At 32.6% G+C, this 10,285-nt stretch overlaps 1 protein-coding gene across 3 annotated transcripts in view; it reads left to right on the top strand.

Moving 5' to 3' along the window:
- Positions 1–10,285, top strand: part of Rop (Syntaxin-binding protein Rop) — a 52,737-nt gene that overhangs the window by 26,132 nt on the left and 16,320 nt on the right. The window lies entirely within an intron of this gene.

Below are 10,285 nucleotides of genomic sequence, written 5' to 3' on the forward strand. Positions count from 1 at the left end.
CTGAACTAAATTACTTAAATATTTTTTTTTTTTTTTTTTAATTTTATTATTTTTTTTTTTAAACATTTTACAGGGAGGTACAACTACAATAAAGCATGGTTTTAATATACCGGAAAATTTATCTCTGAGTAATATGTTTATTTTAGACTTGAGAATCTTTCATTATCAACCACCAAACAGATACCCCCTTTGTTGATACAAACACGGAATACAATTTTAAATTTAGAACACGTCACAGTAGGAAATAGAATGCGCTCTAATCAGTAGAACATTGAGGACACAGTTATCATGGCTGTTCGGGGGGTGTGTTGGCCGATAAGCCTGTTTGTCAAGCGAGATTAATGGTTCATTTATGATCAAGTAGGCACTGGTCCCTGCAATTCTGTAAATATTTATTTAGTCTATATAGGCACCATAACATTCCAAATCTATATTGCAATGTGTGGTATTTATGGTTTTATTTGCACATTAATATTTCTAATACCTTCCGATAAGACACACACTAAGTAACTCTCTTATTAAAGTTATTCCACATGATTCCGGAAAAATATTATTAAAAATTATAAGAATATTTAATATCAAGCGAGCCATGTGCGATTTAGTAAAAGAGATTTATTAATTGAATAATCTTTATTTAAAATAATCAGTGCAGTGTTAATTGAGCATGTAAATTTAGTTATTGACGCCATACATCCAGTTATGTCTTTTTGTATTGCGAAGCAAATATGAAACCTCGTTAAGATGCAACAAAATTGTAGCAAAAGTTGCTGATATGTCACTCGTGTGGAAATTTACAACCTTTTCAAAAACATGAATATTAAAATATATGTATGTATAGTTGACCGTAAAAATTGATATAATATAGGGAGATGGTCAGGGTTGCGGTCAAAAGAGAAATAAAAATAGTTTACAACTATTTATTTTCCAACGTTTCGCCGCACTTTGCAGGGCTTCATTTTTTTCCCCCCCGTATTGTTTTTTGTTTTATATACATCTCCTTTACTTTTTTAGCTTTATATTTTACGTATTTTTGTATGAAACTATTGGTTGTACCTTTGTTACTTGTTTTTTTTTTTATTCTTTTCATTGTATCTTTGTATTTTTATTTCTATCATTTTATCTTAACATAGTTTCATTTTGTATCTTTTTAGCCCTGACGAAGCCCTGCAAAGTGGGGCGAAACGTTGGAAAATAAATAGTTGTAAACTATTTTTATTTCTCTTTTGACCGCAACCCTGACCATCTCCCTATATTATATGAATATTAAAAGGTTTGTGAATGTCGGAATACTGAGATAGGCTGGACAAATCGCAAGAATGTATGGTAGTGAAATATCGGATAAATATAAATTAGAGACCTAATCTCAGATAGTGTCCGCAGAGAAGAGCGTGAAAGGAACAGTATTCAAAAAAGCAGTGCCGTTCAACTGCCTTGAGTCAGTATACAAACATCATACTAAATCTAGTTGGACAATTGCTTATTATTCTTATATTATATAAGCATAACAAATTTTTTTTTTAATATCTTTATTGAAATTTACAACTGTATATTATATAATACATTCAGTAAATTTGATCTTAGTTAAAATGTAGTGTTACAGGCGTGTAGAGCAACTACCCTCTAATGACATTTTACATTAGCAGGTCTCGTGGCCATCTTTTTTTCAGACGCCTCGGAGGATTTTTCAGGAATAGAAGAGGATGCAAGATTAGAAACTAGGGGGTTTGAGTGGTTAGGGAGTTTGTAATGGAAGGAGTGATATCTGGTTCGGGCTAGATCGGTTACATAGGTAACATTAAGGTCTTTATGTATGATTTTATTCATAACAAAGTAAGGAGCTTTGAGGAATCTGGATTGTAAGGATTGGATAGGAGAGAAATTCGAAGGTTTAATGGAGCCCCAAAGCTTAACTCCATATGTCCAGATTAGCCTTATTAATCATGTGGATCAGTCTTTTGTAATGTGTTGGAAGTTTTGACCGTTTGTCTAGTAAGTGCTAGTACTGTAAGCATAAAAATTAAATATCAAAATACATAATAGTAGTACTTGATTTTTCTTCTTATTGTTTTAGTTGTTAACTATTTTCTTTTTCTTTATATTTATTATTTTATCATCTATATTTTCATTAAAATGCAAGAAAAAAATATAAAGCTGATTTGGTGGCTGTCGCACAGAGTTGAGAAAATAGTGGACGCTTTGGTAAGGGTTTCCAGATTCAGTGATATTGCGCCATATATGTATGTGCGTATATCTTATATCACTTAATGCTTAATATTTCAATATTAATGAAGCCTACTTTGTCGTAATAATTTATGTATACTGTCAACAATTAATTACAAATAAATTATTAGGAAATTAGATTGAGAGGAAGCTTGTGAATAAAGAAGAAATTATGTCAGCTTGCCATCGACAACCAATATTTTTCTTTTTTAAAATGATGCTGAACTTCAGTTTTAGTTTTAGTTTAATAAACAAGATACCAACGTATGTGGTATCAGACAAATACAGGTTATCCAAGACTTGATTTACAGGTATTTCAAGACTTGGATCTCGTAGAAACTTGAATTATAAAATGATTTTTTTCAGATCCGACTTGTCCTGAATCAATAAATCCATAAAAAATATAAACAATTTTTAATGGTCTTTGACGATTTATGTGCATACGGTGCGGGAAATGAAACAATCTTAAAGAATAGGATTGTTTAAGAACTTTATTTCATGGAAGAATCCATCATTATAATTTGAGTATCCACAGCCGGCCGACATAATATTTTTCTTGACATGAGCGATTCTGTTCGGTTTTCTTTGAGTATTATATTAACTGTCCCAGACGTTCAACATATGCAGATAGTGGTAACTTATCATATGAAACTAGGTCGTTTGTTTATACATGTATTCTTATGAGTTCAGTTTACCTGCAGCTGGCAAGGAAGGGTAAGTAAAACAAAAATAAACATAATTAAACGAAATGGATAACATTATTAGTATTTGTGTAAATCCTGAGTGTTTATCAATTACACATAATAAAAATTTGTGAATTACCTTATATGGAAGACAACGCACAGTCAAGTATTTCCAAATTTAGGCTCTGATCTCGCACGCTGAATCCCAAAATAAAAGATACAGAATACATCCAAGATGTTGATTGTAAACTTGCTTGCTGCATTACAGGCAAATAACTGCCCATGCTCATAGCAGGTTGGATTTGATTTTGTTCGCTGCAAGCAAAATGGACTATTTTGTCCGTTGCTGGCAGAATCAATAAATATTATTTATATGAACACAATAAAAAAAACAATAAATCTAAGGATTGTATAGTTTGCTATTTTTATTTCTATTCTTTGTTATTGTCACATGTTACTTCTTTGTGATTCTTTTCATGTCATTTTGGTTACTTTCTAGGGCCGAAATATAGCCCGCTTACGCTAGGATTCTATGTTTCATTCCGACTTGCACTCCACCATTTTTGCGTGACGTTCTTATCAGTTTTTCTAGAGCTAAGTTAAACAAAATTGACGAGAGTCCATCTATCTGTCTCAGACCTTTCCTTCTCCCGTATTTTCTGTATTAGTTAATAGCTTGGTTCTTTGAGGTTATACGCCATCTTTAAACAGCTCTGATGGAAGACTGTCTATTACCTGAGGCCTTCCTTCTTCTAAGTCTATCTATAGGTATATCAACATCGAAAATATCCAGTTTTTCACCTTTTGTGGGTCTTCAGTATGATCCATGTCCTCGTCATTCGTGGGCTCTCCTTGATTTAATTGTTCCTGGAAATGTTCTGTTGGTTCTTTTCCAGGTGTTAAGTATATTTTCTTTAGATGCCGTCATTTTGCTATCTTTTCCTCGCAGTTTGCGTGTTTCTCGCTCTATGTCGTACCGTTTCCTTCCTCATGTGGGAGCAGAACTCTAATATATTTTAAACCTGACAGTCATCCTCAATAGCTTATAACTTTTCTGTGAGGAATTCTCTTATTACTTTTCCGATTATTTTATTTGTCTTTGTTCTTGCGGCTGCATATTTATCCAGCGTTGTTTCATTATCATTCCCCTCTCCAATGCCTTTTCGCATTCTTCTGTGAACCACTTAATGGTTTTTTGTTTTTCCTGGATACTTATTACTTCCTTTAGCGCTAATTTCGTCCGGATAATTAGCTGATATTTATTGATTTTGTCCGGAAGAAATATTTTATTTTGTCCATAGTGGACAAAGCCATCCTGATATTGTAAACCATCTTAGAGTTGAGATTGAGGTAGAATGACTGACCTCATTCGGCGGAGTACGAGATTATTCACATTTCATTGTAACTTAACAGGCAATATGTGGAGTGGCCGACGAATTCTGGCTGAAGCTTAGATAGAAAAGTTTAAATTTACCAGTGTTGCTATATTCCGTTAGATTTTATGTGTGCATAGTTTAATTATAAATTATATTAGCTAGTACTAAAAATAATGCTTAAATATTTTTTAAAACTGTGCCTATAAGTATTTATAATAATTGAAGAATTATACTGAAAACGGATGTGTTGTGAACTGGTGGCTGGACACACACTAAGTTTAGCCAAACCTCAGCACTAAAGGTTGAATAGGAAAAGTTTTGTAGTTGTAGTCCTTGTAGTATTTGTTTAGTTTTTATGCAAAAAGAGTCAAATATTGGCTATTTTTTACTTCCATTTACTTATAGGTATGTATATGGAAAATATATGGAAAAATTTCGAATTCGAGATTTCGAGGAAATACATGTTTTGACGTCCTCTGAGTCCAAAAAACAGTTACTCAAAATGTTCTGTGTGTCTGTTGAACAGCCTAACAAAAAAAAAAAAGTTCTAAGAAACTGAAATTAATTATTTGAGTCTGGTATATTCCTCAGATGGGACAACTGAAATCAACCGACCGGAAGTGCTACTTTATAGGATCGATTTTTCACTATCATTTTATCGAAAACTACTTTAACGATTTCCATTAAACTCACCATGTCAATATAGAATTAAATGGTATTTAATATCGTCTTATCCTTATAGTTTGATCGGGCTTGATGACAGTTAAAAAAAAAAAATTCATATTATTAACAATAATAAACGGTGGGTAAATAAGGTATATTAAATAATTTCATGAATAAGTTAAGCAGAAAAAAAGGGAAAACAGAGGCATATTGATTCGGACGGTAAAACTGAGACTACCCCGACATTCCTGATTGCATTACGTTACGTCTTTGTTAACTTCGTTCAGTCGTATTCTTTTCAGGTCCAAACTTTATATACGTTACTCTCACCTCAAGAAACTCTAAAATAGCGTTTTTATAACAACAGCTAAATAAAAATTATTTGGACCTAATTATTGCCTTCCATGGTCTTAAGATCCTTATTCCGAAAATCACAAAAATAGCTAGAGCCACCAATCTACATAATACTTTGGGTCGTATTCAGGGTCCTAAGTAAAGGATTATTTTAGGAGTTGGCTGATTTTGGAACTGACTCGTTAATTGTTTGTACATCTCATTTATTTCGTTTGCATTATTTTTATATAGTTTTCAAATAACGATAAATTTACCACGCATAATCTCTATTTTTGTTAATATTGCTCTGTATCCGTTTTGATATTAATCACCTTAAGAAAGGTCAACTGCAGCGCGATATGCGGGATCACTTGTGATTCTGACCTAATCTGGGAGGCATGTGGGTGGATCATGGCAAAGGTCTTGTCTCCGTCAATGTCGACAGAATTAATCTTCTGCTCTTGGAAAAATTCATTATATCACCTTTCACAAAAACTCAGTTATTTTTTATTTTCTGTTGAATTTTACCAACTTCACATCTGTATAATAATATTATCAAGAAAGAAACTTCATTTATTTTTTTCAACTTGATAAAAAACGTATGTGAACAAAAAATCAGCTCACTTTGAATATTGAATATTCCATTCATCCCCTGCAATTTTTTCTTCGTGGTTCACTTCATAGCTAAACAAAATTCGGGATACCCTTGTTGGGCTAAAATACGTTCCCGGTACCTTTTATAGGCTAAAAAAAAATTGCGACACAATTATCCTTAAAGTGGTTGAATGTGTAGAAACAGTGCAATCTAAACGATGGAATGTTCTGTATATGTTATTTTATTTTTTTACCTTTGCTTGCTATATATGGAATATGTAGTTAGGTATAGCATTACGATCGTGTGAAATTCTAAATTCGGGTTTTTGACGAAAATATACATTTTGGAGTCTTCGGAGTTCAAATAATCAAGTCTATGTGTGTATTTGTGAAGAGCCTTGCTTACAAACGATAATTCGTAGGAGACCTAAATTTAAATTAAATGTGTTGGCTGGTATATCTCTTGAATGTTACTGCTATGTTTTCTATTCCATTCTATCGACCCGGTCTGCCATTTTATGTTATAATTTTTTCTCTTTTTTTTTTTTCATTTTCTAAAAAGCAGTTCTAACAATTTTGATTAGATTCACTTATCAATGTACAATTAAATAGTGTTTAATGTCAGCTAAGTCTTATCTTCGTTGAAATTGTCTCACAGGGCTTAAATGACTAATACATATTTAAAACTTTTCCTCTACAGTACCTTTTGTTTAGTTGAAAAAAATAATCTAATTGTTAAATAGAATAAATAATGGAAAATAAAAAAGTATTGAAGAATTTATGAATAATTGAAAGGAATAATTTTGACATCAGATTCCAGCGAGAAAAGCCGAGACCATCCGATCTTTCACCGTTGCATCACGGCTTCCTTATCTTTTGTATTACTGTTGTTTTATTGGTCCAAACATAATTTTTATTCGTTATTCCCACCTCGAGAAACCTTAAAATAAGGATTTTTATAGCTTCAGGAAATTGAAATTTATTGTTCCTAATTTTCACCTTCCATGGTCTTCAGAGTTTTGTGAAAATCACTAAAATAGCGAGCTCGCCAATCTGCAATTATCGTTGTAGGGGACGTGTGTAGATGGCAGGTGAAAGCTGTGTGCGCACACCGCACCAGAACCTTTGTTATTTTTTCAGAAAGTGGCATTCTCTTGCGGCATCCTTAGCAACTGGATAGAGCACTACGTGGTCTATCTGAATGATTTATTATTATTAAAAAAGTCTAACTGACTTGACTGACATGAATCACAATGACCCATACTCTATCAATCCGATTGACGCTTATTTTTATATCAGAAACCGAACTGTAAGAATCTTTTGTAGTTTCTATTTCGTTACATAATGAACTAAAGGCTTTATTGGCCACCATTTTGGGCATTTATCTACGAGAACTATGTGAAGCGCACGATGGTTCGGTCCTTGCGCCAGTTTCATTCAATATATACACTGCCCACATAGTCGAGACTAAATTTGACGATGCTGAAATATCTGCATATGCTGATGACATTGCCATATACTCGGCGAGCATGAATGCAGACAAGGCCATGGACCAGGCCGCCGCGGCGGCCCAACTCATCCCTAACGAACTACGAGACATAATCATTCATATCAATCCACAATAAACAGACGCCATCACCTTCTCACACAAGAAAACTCCCAACAGAGCACCTAAACTCAACGAACAGACAATACAAACCAAGAAACATCTCACATACCTAGGCATTAAACTAGAAACACATCTATCTTTCACTGCACATATACAGAACAGAATACAAATCGTCAAATCAACATCATACCAACACCTCATCTACTCACCAGGGCTATCACTCAGACTCAAATTACTCATCTACAAAGTAATACTACGACCTTCACTCCTACACGGCGCACCACTACTACACTATCTCTACCCAACAGCCCTGAAATCACTACAACAATACCAAAACAGTATACTACAGAAGATATGTCGAGGGACATCTCTGGAAAGACGTAACATGATATACATTCATAACGAACTACAGTTAGAAACTGTACAACAACACATCATACGGAGACACATTAAATTCTTTGACAATCTCCCTGCTTCCTTCAATCCAGTATTCCGGTCTATCACCCCATCCCCCTTCCTGCGAGGTGGCAGAGCAGGAAAGGTTCCAAAAACCCTATCAACATCACCTCATAACACCATCTTCTGATGCACCCCTTCCTCTCCCCCACACTTCTCTTTTCGACTGACTGTTTTCTTATTATTTCACCATTATCTATGGTCTTTATTAATTAATGTTTTTTATTTTTATCTTCTATGCGATATAACACGAGGAGGCCCCTCACCTCCGGATCTAAAATAGCACCTTTTTTTTAGAATGGATAACTCATAAATAACAAATAAACATGACGGGTAACCTTAAAATACCAAAGGTAGTAAAAGGGAAGACCCAACACGAATTACTTTTCTTTTTCACAGTAATGCACTTATTAATTCACTTTTCTTTCTGTTTTAGAGGGATCGGAAAAAAAACGTACAATATGAACGAATCGCTAGTTATCTCACCTCCACCTTCTGAGTACCGCGTTCCTTTCAAATGCAAAATATTCTCGGAAAACCATTCGTATTACTCTTGCACGATCAGCCTAAACGTTCATCTTTACTGCCATTCGGGCTGACCGTATTGGTTCTCCCTTATAGAACAATTTTATCATCTAAAGAAACATATACCACTCACTTCAAAATTAAAAACACGTTAAATTGAGACTACGCAAATAAATAACTTTAATTATTGAATTTGTTTGTAAAATATACTTTAGATTAATTCTAATGAAAGAATACCTTTAGAACTTAAAGAAAAAGTTGTCAATAAACTAGAATTATCTACTAAAACAAATTCTATTTTCCAACTATTCATTCATTTTCCATTGTGAAATCCTTCCTATATTTTCTCACTACATTCGTGTTTTTCTTTCATCTACGTTTCGTGATTCTTTCCCCATCATCAGGATTGAACGTTTTAATAGTTAGTATACGTAGTCCTAATCAGCGTAACATATTTTGTCATGATATAGTTAAATTATAATTTATATATTTTTTTTAATTGTCACTATCACACGTGGGCTAATATCAATTCTATGTTTATTTTTCAATTCTATGTTCGATATTTGAATATGGTTACCTACAGGTTTTCCATCAGACCAGGAAGAAAACGATAAAAAAAAAAAAAAAAAAAAAAATTAGAAAAAATAAAAATATAAAAAACCAGACACGCCCCTAATAAATGGAAAGTTTTAAAATTAAATTATATTTTTAAAAATGAACTCATTAATAATCTCTTAATCGAGAGAGATTGTAATTTTCCACCAGCAGCGGCAGTGATTCTGATGTGTTTACAAACTCGTAACAATTGATGTAATAATAAGATTCAAACATTATTGGAACTATTATTAATTTTTTTTTATCTTAACAAGAAATTTTTATCTGAATTGATAACGATATTTAATTTTCTCTTAATCGCAGCCTTGACCTATCTGTAATTTCTCCTCTATAAAACAGTATTTGTCTTTTTACTGTTTCGATATATTTTTTAAGCTTTAAGTATATTAATACTTATTTAAAATGCATAGATCATGAGATTCCTTTACATAAACTTATTCAAACATGTGCTTAGACAGATTTTTTAAACTTACAACGTGGGATCACCCATTTCAATGAAATTGGTGATATTAGGTTAATAAACATTAAAGAATTATCCGAGGGTTCTTGTCAATGTGCTGTAAAAACCGAAAAAAAATTTGTATAATCTGTGTGAATTCAAAGGTTATTAGATAGAATAAATAGATTTGTTTTTTTGTTTAAATCAAGAAAAATATATTATTGATCATATCAAATGAGCTTAAATGTAAAAAAAAATAGCAAAAAGACTCTTCAATTAAAGAGTTGATTTTAACATGATTTGAAATATATATATATTAAAAAAGTAAGTGAGATTTGTTTTTAGCTTCCTTAAATACAAATTTTTATGTATGTTATTAAAATAATTTGTACCAAATTACATAACAACTTTGGCCTGGTAAAATATGTTTTGATTTCTGTGCAAATTGTATGTTAATGTTTTTAAGGATACTAAAAAGGAATTGTCAATATTGTTTAGGTTTGACCAATTTTACACTCACAGCCTCATACTTCCACTTTGTTAGTTGTTTTGCCTCTATATTCTTAGTTTTCAAACTATTTTAATAAATATGAAGAAGATGGTCAGGGTTGCGGTCAAAAAGGAACAAAATAGTTTTCAACTATTTATTGTCCGACGTTATGCCCCACTTTGCAGGGCTGTTCAAGACGATAGGTTAAACAGACATTTAATGTCAGACAATTAATAGTTAAAACTATTTTCTTTTTTTTTTTTTACCGCAACCCTGACCATC

The sequence above is a fragment of the Halyomorpha halys genome, unplaced genomic scaffold (genome assembly GCF_000696795.3).
Source record: "Halyomorpha halys isolate HHAL.00 unplaced genomic scaffold, Hhal_1.1 Scaffold207.1, whole genome shotgun sequence".
Classification (NCBI taxonomy): Eukaryota; Metazoa; Arthropoda; class Insecta; order Hemiptera; family Pentatomidae; genus Halyomorpha; species Halyomorpha halys.